The sequence below is a fragment of the Salvelinus alpinus genome, chromosome 22 (assembly GCF_045679555.1).
Source record: "Salvelinus alpinus chromosome 22, SLU_Salpinus.1, whole genome shotgun sequence".
Lineage (NCBI taxonomy): Eukaryota > Metazoa > Chordata > Actinopteri > Salmoniformes > Salmonidae > Salvelinus > Salvelinus alpinus.
In genome coordinates, this window is record NC_092107.1 from 9,503,706 (window position 1) to 9,517,214 (window position 13,509).

Consider the following 13,509-nt stretch of genomic DNA (forward strand, 5'->3'; position numbering starts at 1 on the left):
GTGTCGGGATTTGTAAATATTCACCCTAACTCTTGTCATCATATACTGTAGGCTTATGGCGATGGTCCGGATTTCTCTTGCTATTGAGAGTCGAACTTGGGAGAGAGTTTGCTGGCTTCGCTTCCCTCAAAACACATGTTTCCCATTAATTGTCGAAGGGAACGTTTTCCGATTAGAAGAGCCTGGGGGATTCTGCTAAAAGGACAAGGTCTCTAAATTGTATTCCATCACACATGAAAACAGAGCTCTGTCATCTTGACACAAACTACAGTATGGTTTTAAAGACCTCCAACTCTCAACCTCTAGAGACCCCTTTCTTAGAAAAATAAAAGCTATTCTTTAAAACAATAGTGGTGGTGGGTATATGATAGCTTTTGAAAACTTACAAAACTTAATTGATACTGAAAATTGCATTTGTTTTGGTACTAGACCAGATGCTGCCCACACAGTCAGTTATGGGGTTATGCGTTGATAATAATCACATGAACATGTTCTGTGAGCCTTCCTGACATATCTACAGTACACAGTATGATGAGAGAGTGGGTCAAAAGACTGACGACACTTAGACCTGAACCATATTTCTTAAGGTTATTATTAATATTTGTTCTCTTTTTTTTAATGGCTCCCGAGTGGCGCAGCGGTCTAAGGCACTGCATCCCAGTGCTAGAGGTGTCAATACAGACCCTGTATCACAACTGGCTGTGATTGGGAGTCCCATTAGGTGGCGCACAATTGGACCAGCGTCGTTAGGGTTTGGCCGAGGTAGGCTGTCTTTGTAAATAAGAATTTGTTCTTAACTGACTTGCCTAGTTAAATAAAGGTTCAATAAATACAATCAAAATATCCCTCACTCACTCTCCCTTCCTCTGTCTCTGTCCAAAAGGCTGGTGACACTTTGACCAGAACCCATATACCCCTCTCACTTTTTCTCTCCCTCCCATTCTCTGTGTCTTTCCATCGTGCCAGGCCCCTGCTGGACTAGCTTTGTTTTTTAATAGGGGCTAATACTCAAGCCTGGCTCCTTCCCGTGGGGACGGGCCCTATGAATACCCCCAGTGTGTGCCTGCTCCCTCTCTCTGTTCCTGCTCATTCTCTCAGGGAATGCCAATGCCATGAGGTAAGGAGCCTTTGTACCAGACCAGACCAGAGCAACACACACACACACACACACACACACACACACACACACACACACACACACACACACACACACACACACACACACACACACACACACACACACACACACACACACACACACACACACACACACACTGGTCAAGTGGTGCCAACGGCCCTCAGTAGGTACTATTGTAAACTCACTCACTCTTTCAAGCAGTACTGAATGTCCTACAGAAAGTGTTTGGAATTTAGGAAGAGCATAGATTTTTTTTCCCGTGCCCATTGTCCGAATCAATAAAGATTTCGAAGGTTGAATTCCCACACAGGTTGACAGGAAAAAAAGAAAGGACGATTCCATAAGAGCTGTAACACTTTGTAAGACATCATACTATATCAGCTTTTGACGTCATTGCGCTTAAATGTAGATAAGATTTTGACTTCCGCATACTGTGTTGAGCTCTCGTGGTCTCGAGGGCTCCTCAATCCCACAATACCTCCTCATGGGCTCTGATCAGCCAGCGACCACACAGTGAGTGAGTTTATTAAAACGGCCCCCGATGCAGCTCTGGGGGGCAGAGAGACAGAGTGAAGAGGGCAGTGTGTACCCCCAAGAGGGCATCCAAGGGGTCTTTGTGTTCACTGGCACTGGAGGAGCATGTTCTCAGGCTAAACGAGGCCAGGCCAGGCCAGACCAGACCAGGCCAAGCTAAACAGGCTGCTAACAGAATGCTGAGCCAGCCATGTCTTTGTGCTGTGACCTCTATCGCAGCGGGGCTTCACATAACTCTCTCCCCTCTCTCTGTCTCTCTCTGTCTCTCTCTGACTCTGACTGTCTCTCTCGTCTGTCTCTCTGTGTCTCTCTGTGTCTCTCTGTGTCTCTCTCTGTCGTCTCTCTGTCGTCTCTCTGTCGTCTCTCTGTCGTCTCTCTGTCGTCTCTCTGTCGTCTCTCTGTCGTCTCTCTGTCGTCTCTCTGTCGTCTCTCTGTCGTCTCTCTGTCGTCTCTCTGTCGTCTCTCTGTCGTCTCTCTGTCGTCTCTCTGTCGTCTCTCTGTCGTCTCTCTGTCGTCTCTCTGTCGTCTCTTCCCTTCTTTTGGAGGTGGAATCTTTCTCAAGGTCAGTACCAATGGTTTCAAAGGATGAGAGCACTGGAAAGAGAGAAAGAGAGAAAGGAGAGCATTGTGTCCTCAAATCGACACACAAAAGGACTAGAGACATCCTTGTGGACAGGCATTGGAAGGGTTTGAGAAGGGTGTGGACTGGAAACTTGGGTTTTGCGTGTCAATGGAACTGACTAGAGGGATGAATGACTTTCAGCTCTTCAGTAATGTTTGGTCATGCTAAACAGGTGACCCACAGCTGATTATAATAAATACCTTTACCTAGGCATTTCGATTGCTGACATACAGTATTTCTGATAAAACCTCACGGAACTTTACAATTCATTGTATGTACAGTCGGAAATCACATTTTGTAGAGTAGGGTCAGGTCGACAGAATAATTACTGAGTATGAATCAAAGTAGGGAAAACAAAGACACGGAGAGTTTCAGAGTAGGCCTAGATATCACGATCCTAGCCATATTATCATATAGCGGAACAAAATGATGAAATGGGCATCCTCACAAAGGGCACTCAAACAGTGGGATTAGAGAGAACATGCACTGACCGGCCTCCACTCGTCTCTCTCTCAGTCTCTCCTCAGTCCACAGCCTCTAGAGTACAACATCTGCAAATGGAAACAAAGTTCTGGTCAGATCAGATGAAACAGGCCAAAGTACAGAATTAAATAGAACATTTTCTCTATAGTATATGGGCCAAAGCCTATAACGGAAAAGCGTCCAGAAAATAGATGAAATAATGTACAGTACCATATCATCATATCAACCCATGTGACCCTACAGCGCTGTGTATACCATTAGTGATGGACCATGTGACCATGCTGCAGCGGTATAGCTGAGCAGGTTGTTGACTCGTTTGGCTAATGGAGGGGAGTACAGTATAGCGACAATAACATTTCCCACTGCTCATTTGCATTAATGCAAATTAATAGCATATCGAAAACCACAAGCAAAGAAGAATTCAAGTAACACTTCCTCCATGTAATATCACACGACAGAGGATATTTCAGGAATTTTCATGAAATGACAGTGAAATGACAAACTCCCACTTAGTCTTTGAAATGCACTTGATCACATTACACCAGGAGAGCCTTCGGTGGTCAATTGTATGCAGCACTAGTAGTGCAATCAAAAGCTCTTAACAGACTCGCTTAACAGACTTGCGTTGACTCTTTCTTTTGACGTAGGCTACTTCACATACTCAGCCTGTGACCTCCGCACATAATAAAACCCAACTAATTATCCTCAATGCATGAAGTACCAAGAGAGCATCGTCTGTTCCAGATTGGCTAGGCTCTGGGATCTACACATAGGCCTGTGAGGTCTGCTAGGCTCTGGGTTCTACACATATTCCCCAGGTTGGCTAGGCTCTGAGTTCTACACATAATCCTGTGGTCTGCTAGGCTCTGGGTTCTACACATAATCCTGTGGTCTGCTAGGCTCTAGGTTCTACATATAATCCTGTGGTCGGCTAGGCTCTGGGTTCTACACATAATCCTGTGGTCTGCTAGGCTCTGGGTTCTACACATAATCCTGTGGTCTGCTAGGCTCTGGGTTCTACATATAATCCTGTGGTCGGCTAGGCTCTGGGTTCTACACATAATCCTGTGACAGCATGGCGGGAAGCCATCGAAAGAACAACCAAAGTAGAGACAAGGAAAAAGACTGTACCCCAGGGAAATGTCAGCATGTATGGTATGGTATGGTAAATTGTAGTTCTCCGATGATCCAAATGCATGGTATAGGATTATGTTCACTAATGTTAGTGTTCATCTCTAGCTTTGTCTCCAATCTTGGCTGGTAGCTCTCCTTGCTCCCTAGCAGTTTGGTTGTTGGCATATGCTTTACTGCTTATGGATGTGTTATTAAGTCCTTATGCAAGGTACCCTCAAACAGAGTGTTACCTAATGTAGATTAGTAAGCCAAAAAGTGGTCTGAAACATCACCATCGCTATCATTACAACACAACCACATATACAGTGTATTCGGAAAGTATTCAGACCCCTTGACTTTTTCCACATTTTGTTATGTTACAGCCTTATTCTAAAATTGATTAAATAAAATGTTCCTCATCAATCTACACACAATACCCCATAATGACAAAGCAAAAACAGTTATTTTGTCATTTTTGCACAAAATTAAAAAATAAAACAAATAATACCTCAAAATTGAGCTCCTTTGATCATCCTTGAGATTGGAGTGATTGGAGTCCACCTGTGGTCAATTCCATTGATTGGACATGATTTGGAGAGGCACACACCTGTCTATATAAGGTTCCACAGTCGACAGTGCATGTCAGAGCAAAAACCAAGCCATGAGGCCAAAGGAATTGTCTATTGAGCTCCGAGACAGGATTGTGTTGGGGCACAGATCTGGGGAAGGGTACCAAAAAATGTCTGCAACATTGAAGGTCCCCAAGAACACAGTGGCCTCCATCATTCTTAAATGGAAGAAGTTTGGAACCACCAAGACTCTTCCTAGAGCTGGCCGCCGGCCAAACCAATCAATCGGGGGAGAAGGGCCTTGGTCAAGGAGGTGACCAAGACCCCGATGGTCACTCTGACAGAGTTCCTCTGTGGAGATGGGAGAACCTTCCAGAAGGACAACCATCTCTGCAGTACTCCACCAATCAGGCCTTTATGTTAGAGCTTCTCTGCAGAGAAGAATGGGAGAAACTCCCCAAATAAAGGTGTGCCAAGCTTGTAGCATCATACCCAAGAAGACTCGAGGCTCATACCCAAGAAGACTCAAGGTGCTTCAACAAAGTACTGAGTAAAGGGTCTGAATACTTATGAAAATGTGATTTAAGTTTTCATTTTTAATACATTTGCAAAAATGTCAATAAAACTGTTTTTGCTTTGTAATAACGGGGTATTGTGTGTGGATTGATGAGAGAAACCCCCCCGATTTAATCCATTTTAGAATAAGGCTGTAACGTAACAAAATGTGGAAAAGGTGAAGGGGTCTTAATAGTTTCCGAATGCACTGTACACACTATAGCACTACAGAAGGCTTTTAGTGGCCACCTAAAATGTTGAAGTGACACATAGAGGGGGTTAGAACATGGTCTATCTAAGTACACAGCAACATGTTCAGTCCAAACCCAGATGGAAAGCAGGGTCCGTGGTGTCTATGAGAAAGGGACTGTGACCGCTTAATGTACAAAGAGTTCTGAAGAGCAAACGACACAAAAACACACTGAAATACATTATTCCCATTTGATACCGTTTTAACCTCCAATAATGTGTTTGATCTCTTTTGGAAAAAGCTTTAAAAGCAACATTTGCTGACTTCAACAAAAGTTGAGTGGAGGAGGCCATCACAGCCCCCTGTATCATTAAAGACAATGACCTTGATCAGCGTGATGGGACAGCTTGGCTCCAGATGAGAGGACAGCTATTTCCATACACTCCATTTATTTGTGTATCTGTTTTAAGAGACTTCCAGCAGGCAGTAGGCAGCGCCATGCTGATAAAGCATAAAAAGCCACTGAGTGTTTTCCCCTAGGGCGACAGCGATGGGACAAGTGCATCTGTGCCAGTGACTGACTGTTCAACTGGCGCCCCAGCTCGCTGGGTGCCCGACTACTCCACTGACTGACTGGCTGGCTGTTTAGTGCTTGGCTAGATGACTGACTGACTGGTTGGATGACTGACTTAATGGCTGGCTACCCGACTATTCCACTGATTGACTGACTGGCTGACTGACCGACTGGCTGAATGGCTGGTTGGATGACTGACTTACTGGCTGACCACAGAGAGCTCCACTCAGCACCACCTCCCTGCCTGCGGGGACAGACTGCTTGAGCAAGTCTAAGAGAATGCCCGTCTGATATCCCCTCTGAAAAACTCACTGAGATTTGACTATGGATGGACAATGTTAGAGATACGGTATGGTATAACAGGGTCATTGTCACGGTCTGTTCCATAGAAGAGGGAAGAGAAGCTAGCATGTAATGCTGCATTCAAATGTTACTCTGAATCTCATTTTCTAGTTGGTGAAATCATAAATTGCTTGGTCGGTCTAATGAGATAGCTAGCCATTACAGTATGAGCAGAAGCTGAGCAAGCTAATGTTGCCAATCATAAATTAGCTTGCTTGCTTGCTAACATTGACAATATAGTTAAACTAGCTAAATAGCTACATTATTAAGGTTAGAAAATGTGAAAATGTGGAGGGTCGTTCAGCTTGGAGGGCCATTCATATCGTTTTTCCAAGTCGAAAAAAGAAAGGTTTCTGAACATTCTTACACTACCTAAATGCATCATAAACACTTGCAATAAACTCACCAACAATATGTTCAGTGACATTTGCTAAAATGGTTGTAATTCATGACGATGCCAACAACTACGATATGGAAAACAAACACACAACCATGAAAAGAATCCAGTAGCACATTCCAAACAGTAACCAACAGATCTCATAAAACTCTGCACGGGCCAACCCAATATCCCCCTGGAGCTACACTCCAACAAGAATGAAAATATATGGAAAATGGGTTGCCGATTTCTTGGTAGGGATTTTATGTAAAGAAAATCCCATATTTGGTTCAGCATAATAATCCTGTCACTCTAGTGCAGACACCCACTGTATATTCCAAACAATTGTCCAACAGAGACAAATACTTTCTGCTCTGCTGCTTCTCTTAATTACTGGTTACACTTCTCAATACGAATTTCGGGTGGTCAGCGTCAAACTGAGCATGATAGCGAAGCAATAATTGGTTAATCATTTTGAATCCCGATGGCCAAGGCTGAGTGGGTGCAAGCACGATCGCAATGAACATTTATTTTCATAGAAAATATGTAGCTTCACAAAGAAATGCTGCATAAATTCAACAATGCCACATGGCAAAGGCTGGCACTGTGATGTGCATTCTCCATCTTTTTATCTAAAGGACACAAGTCCTCAAGGACAGCTAGAGCCCACTAATAATAATTATCATGAAAATGGCCAGTTTCTGAATCTCAGGAAAGAGCAGTGCTTAGTCAGTGAGTTTCCATAATGTTTCCATAATCTGCATTTAATCACATTTAGATCCTTTTCAAAGGAGTTACGTATTAATGGCAGATTTACTTGTGCACGAGATTAACCAAGAGGAGCAGTACTACCTTTTGTTGTTATTTTTAAGTTTCAAGTCTTCCAGCTGGAGAAGGCAAGAGCAACCGCTTCAATAATTCAATTCTCCTTTATTTGGATATGACTTGCTTAAATCCCTAAAATACGAGTGGATATAATTCAATACATGCAACAGATACTGAGTAACATGTGCTACGACCTTGAAGTAAGCACTAAAGATATGTCTAGCGAGAAGTCCAGGCAAAATCTCTCAGAGCTGACAAACTGTAGTGTTTGCTAGCAGCGATGTTTAAAACTGACAGACATCTTAATTGCTGTTGGCTGTACAACAAACATACAGCTGTAGTACATGGTATTATACAGCTGTAGTACATGGTATTATACAGCTGTAGTACATGGTATTATACAGCTGTAGTACATGGTATTATACAGCTGTAGTACATGGTATTATACAGCTGTAGTACATGGTATTATACAGCTGTAGTACATGGTATTATACAGCTGTAGTACATGGTATTATGCAGCTGTAGTACATGGTATTATACAGCTGTAGTACATGGTATTATACAGCTGTAGTACATGGTATTATACAGCTGTAGTACATGGTATTATACAGCTGTAGTACATGGTATTATACAGCTGTAGTACATGGTATTATACAGCTGTAGTACATGGTATTATACAGCTGTAGTACATGGTATTATGCTTCTATGATAAACATATCCATCCAAGCCTAGTCATTCGCTGTTTCTCTTTACTCGAGGAAGCTTCATTGTCAGACTAACCTTACTTCAAATATTCTCTCCATATTACATGATACCCTTGCACTGTAGAAGTCTGAAAAACACTTGTCCACATGAGGCAGTTGGACAGAGTCTGACAGTGCCGTTGATCAGCCAGACTAAAAGGCTAGCTGTGTTGCTAGCTGATCCTCAGTTTTTCTTGACACTGAGCTGTGAGAGGGCGTTGGTGTTGGGGAGAGTTGAGAAGCCACCGGGTTCTCACCATCACATTACTACTGTAGCTGCAGAGAGAGAGAGGGAGTGGTGGCGGCAGGACCAGATGGCTAGCTCTCTGGACTCAATATACCATCCCTCTGATAAACCCAGACATAACCGTTACACTTTCCAAAAGAGAGCTGAAAGGAAATACACGGAGGGAAAAAAGCAAAGGCTCGGCTTTCGCAAATCTTTAATTACCCAACTGTCGGTCGACTGCTTATCAACCCCCCCCCCCCCCCCCCCCAGAGGATCCCTATACGACAGGCTTGCTCTGCTCAAGGCAGGGAATCAAAACTGTTAAAAAAGGAGGAAAAAACACATAAAAGATATGCAAATACAACTGTCTGGGGGCGACGACGAGCATTAACCAGCGTTGGGGTTCTGTCTGGCTATTTTTAGCTGGCGTCTCTTTGCAGACTCTGAAAGGTGTGTGATGACTTCCTTAAGCCCAGGATTTTATGTGCTACAGAGACAGCTTGGCTGTGCAGATATGTCGGGAGAAATATTCCCCTTAATTGAGACACTTCACAAATGAAGCTGTCAAACCTAGTACAAACAGAATACAGACAGAGTTGAAACTGGATTTCGAGGAAAGAGCTACGTTGGAGTCTTCACTCTTCACACATAAAAAAGTAGAGCGTATAAAGTGATTAGCGAGGTTCGGAGCTGATCTCACAGAGCTGTTAGGCCGTAGCGCCAGATTCTCTCCCTATCTTGAAAATAACCACTGGCAAGTGTACATGGCCCATAAGCAAAGCAAAATAATAGGGTGTTATTTATGCTACTCATACTAGCCCTGAGAAGGACATTGTTTTTCTCACCTACTCTGAGTCTACATTGATGACCAGCAGTGTCGTCCACGTTTCACAACAACAAAATTATAAAAAGTGGACAAAATGCAATAGAAATCCCTCCAACACCGGATCTCACAGTGGAATGTGGTTCTATTTCTCTACCATAAACTGTCTCCAATGTTGTTTTAGAGAATTAGGCAGAACGTCCAACCTCACAACCGCAGACCAGATGTAACCACGCCAGCCCAGGACGCCACATCCGGCTTCTTCACCTGCGGGATCGTCTGGGGGGGGGGCAGAGGAGTATTTCTGTCTATAATAAAGCCCTTTTGTGGTGAAAAACTCATTCTGATTGGCTGGCCATGGCTCCACGGCGGGAGGACCTTTCTGCCAAGTGGATGGGCCTATGTCCTCCCAGGGCCACCCATGGCTGCACCCCTGCCCAGTCATGTGAAATCCATAGATTAGGTGCTGTTGAATTTATAAAAATATCTTTATTTCCTTATATGAACTGTAACTCAGTAAAAATATAGAAAATGTTGCATGACGTGTTTTTTTATTTTTGTTTAGTATATTAGAGTTGAGGTGGAACTTGTCTGATTGAAACTGGTGTAAAAGTCTAAAACCAGCAAAGTTCTACCAAAGTAGAAACCTTTTCTCTTTTGGGATTGTTTACATGAAGTCAAGCCTTGAAAACTAGCGTGATTCTCCTTTCTACATGCAACACAAAGAGGGCGTAAAATAATGAATGATTACATTCAGTACAATACGTCACAAAACATGGTGTGTGCGTGTGTGTGTCCTACAGAAGGTACCTTAAAAAACTGGAGCGCCAGCATGAATAGTTCTAGAGGGAGATACTGAGCATCAGATGGGAGGATTGACTGACCAACGTCAGCGTCCTGACCCAGGCAAACATCCCCAGCAAAGAATCCCAAATCATCGGGCACTCCAATGGACAGGATACTGTGTCTGCATGCTGACTCAAGGCTGCCCAAACAACTTCAGGTCCATGTCCACCCCAGTGCGGGAATCAAATTAGCATAATACAAAAATCCCCATCAAAATCCGTCTGTTTAACCCTCAAACTACCAAATGGGGTCATTTTGATCATAGCCCAAAGGTGGTTTATTCAATTCTTCTAATTTTTCATGACTTTGTCAATAAAATTGTTCTTAATAAATCAAAAATAATTGTTTCTTGTTTCTGTATTAGTATGGACTTCTGGGGGAATTCCTATATACCGTTCAATATTCTAGATGTGAAACTTGTTATGGTATTTGGGTTGCTATAACATTTGGTTTGAAGTGACTGAGGCTTTTTGAAGGATCCTGGCTCTACCACTCCCATTGTTTCACTAGCAGCGATGCTAATGCTGGCTGTGGGGTAAGTAAATAACAAAAACAAATGCATATTTTTGGTCATTGTCTCTCAGGCTCAATAGATGAATCACTTTTTGTCAATAAAATTAAGTGTATTTCAAATGTTTGTGTAGTGCTCCTTTAAATGGCAGTTGTATTTAACCGCAAAAGCATGACAAAAAAGTACATTTACTTTTTATTTAGAAAAAAGCTGCACATTATACGAGGGAAAAAAGTATATTTTCGTTTGACAGAATATGCTAATTATCTGTAATTGTGCCAAAAAAAAACAGTCTGTGTTGGTAATTATTTATTCCGGATAACATTATTTACATGTCTAATGATGTTTTGCTAGGAATGAAGTTGATATTTCTTTATGATTGTTGCTTTTTCCAGTAATTTGTTATTGGGGTCAAAATGACCCCAGTTATTAATCCATATATGCTAAATATGTTGGTATTAAGATGATCAAAGGCTTAAACTCTTAGGGGTTATGAGGACACCTGCACCACACTGGGCATTGAAAAAACGACAGAAACGCACAGACCAACCCCCCAAGAAACCCATTCCCCTCCCCTCCAAAACTCACTTGCAGCGTCTGTGGACAGGTCTGAGACTCCAGAATCGGCCTGCTCAGCCACAGCTGGAACCACAACAATCAAGGCACCTAAAAAACCTGTGAGGAAGAGATTATCCTTGAGGGATTGCCGATGATGCGCGCGTGTATGTGTGTGTGTTTGTGCGTGTGTACATGTGTGAGCATGTACAGTATATGTTTTCATGCATGTGTGTGTGTGTGTATGTGCATTTGTGAATGCATATGGACTGGAATGTTTAAGTGTGTCCATATGTGTGTGTGTGCGTGTGTGGTATATACAGTATAACATAAGTGGTGCAGGGCAGCAGCAGAGCACCAGCAGACGAGGGGAAGGCCAGTGGGTCTGACAGAAAACAGAGCAGCCAGGAAGAGGCAGTGCTGTGGCCTGGGGGGTATGAGTGGTGTCCAGGGGGACAGACGGAGAAAACTGAGCAGCTCTCACTGGGAAACAATATGCAGTTTCATCTGGGGGAGACATTTTGCAGCTCTCTCTCTCAGAACCAGAGAGCCGACAGCACAAAGAGCTCCATTGTTTCTTCTGCAGCAACCTCACCGCTCCCAACTAGAGCAGCAGGGTCGAGGCTGCACAGGACCTGCCAGGGGCTGTTAGAACCTGCTCCCACTGTGTGTGTGCGTGTGTGTGTGTGTGTGTGTATATCGGTTTTCTTCAATATAATGTTTCATGCTAGTTCTCGGTCAGGATTATCGTACCGTTACAGTGCATTCAGAAAGAATTCAGACCCCTTGACTTTTAACACATTTTTTATACGTTACATACTTATTCTAAAATCGATTAAATTGTATTTTTCCCTCATCAATCTACACACAATAACCCATAATGACAAAGCAAAAAAAAGTTTCTAGAATTTTTGGCAAAAAATACAAATAAAAACTTAAATATCACATTTACATAAGTATTCAGACCCTTTACTCAGTGCTTTGTTGAAGCACCTTTGGCAACGATTACAGCCTTGAGTCTTCTTGGGTATGACACTACAAGCTCGACACACCTGTATTTGGGGAGTTTCTCCCATTCTTCTCTGCAGATCCTCTCAAGCTCTCCATCAGGTTGGATGTGGAGCGTCTCTGCACAGCTAATTTCAGGTCTCTCCAGAGATGTTAGCTCTGGCTGAGCCACTCAAGGACATTCAGAGACTTGTCCTGAAAACACTTGTGCGTTGTCTTGGCTGTGTGCTTAGGGTCGTTGTCCTGTTGGAAAGGTGAACCTTCGCCCCAGTCTGAGGTCCTGAGCGCTCTGGAGCAGGTTTTCATCAAGGATCTCTTTGTATTTTGCTCCATTCTTCTTTCCCCCGATCCTGACTAGTCTCCCAGTCCCTGCCTCTGAAAAACATCCCACAGCATGATGCTGCCACCACCATGCTTCACAGTAGGGATGGTGCCAAGTTTCCTCCCGAAGTGATAGTGACGCTTGGCATTCAGGCCAAAGAGTTCAATCTTGGTTTCATCAGACCAGAGAATCTTGTTTTTCATGGTGAGAGTCCTTTAGGTGCCTTTTGGCAAACTCCAAGTGGGCTGTCATGTGCCTTTTACTGAGGAGTGGCTTCCATCTGGCCACTCTATAAAGGCCTGATTGGTTGAGTGCTGCAGAGATGGTTGTCCTTCTGAAGGTTCTCCCATCTCCACAGAGGAACTCTGGAGCTCTGTCAGAGTGACCATCAGGTACTTTGCCATCTCCCTGACCAAGGCCCTTCTCCCCCGATTGCTCAGTTTGGCCGGGCAGCCAGCTCTAGGAAGAGTCTTGGTGGTTCCAAATGGCCACTATGTTCTTGGGGACCTTCAATGCTGCAGAAATGTTTTGGAACCGTTCCCCAGATCTGTGCTTCGACACAATCCTGTCTCTGAGCTCTACGGACAGTTTCTTCAACCTCATGGCTTGGTTTCTGCTCTGACATGCACTGTCAATTGTGGGACCTTATTTAGACAGGTGTGTGCCTTTCCAAATCATGTCTAATCAGTTGAATTTACCACAGGTGGACTCCAATCAAGTTGAAGAAACATCTCAAGGATGATCAATGGAAACAGGATGCACCTGAGCTCAATTTCAAGTCTCATAGCAAAGGGTCTGAATACTTATGTAAATAAGGTATTTCTGTTTTTTTAATCCATTTTAAAATAAGGCTGTAATGTAACAAAATGTGGAAAATGTTAAGGGGTCTGAATACTTTTCGAAGGTACTGTATCCGGTGTTTTTTCTGTACTGTATAAATGGAAGCGAGTTCTAACACTGTACCACACACTGTATGTGGTTCTAATGTTTCATACAGGGATGTGTTTCAACGGGTTGTGTCAGTATCAGATCATGAACAGTTAGGACAGATATGCCTCCCTCTGTCCGTCTATCGCTCTCTACCCTGCTTCACCCTCCATCACCGTCTCTCTCTAACACACACTTACAGTACTCGAGCACACACACACTCA

The 13,509-nt window shown here is 43.4% G+C and overlaps 1 long non-coding RNA gene across 2 annotated transcripts in view; it reads right to left on the reverse strand.

Moving 5' to 3' along the window:
* Positions 1 to 2,113: 2,113 nt before the first annotated feature.
* The window catches only part of LOC139548958 (uncharacterized), a 61,782-nt gene continuing 50,386 nt past the window's right edge, over positions 2,114 to 13,509 (reverse strand). The window contains exons 3-4 of one of the 2 annotated variants that reach the window (XR_011669800.1): positions 2,786 to 2,845; positions 2,114 to 2,266 (exon numbers count right to left, since the gene is read on the reverse strand). This is a non-coding gene — a long non-coding RNA (uncharacterized lncRNA). The other variant, XR_011669799.1, reaches the window with a different exon arrangement.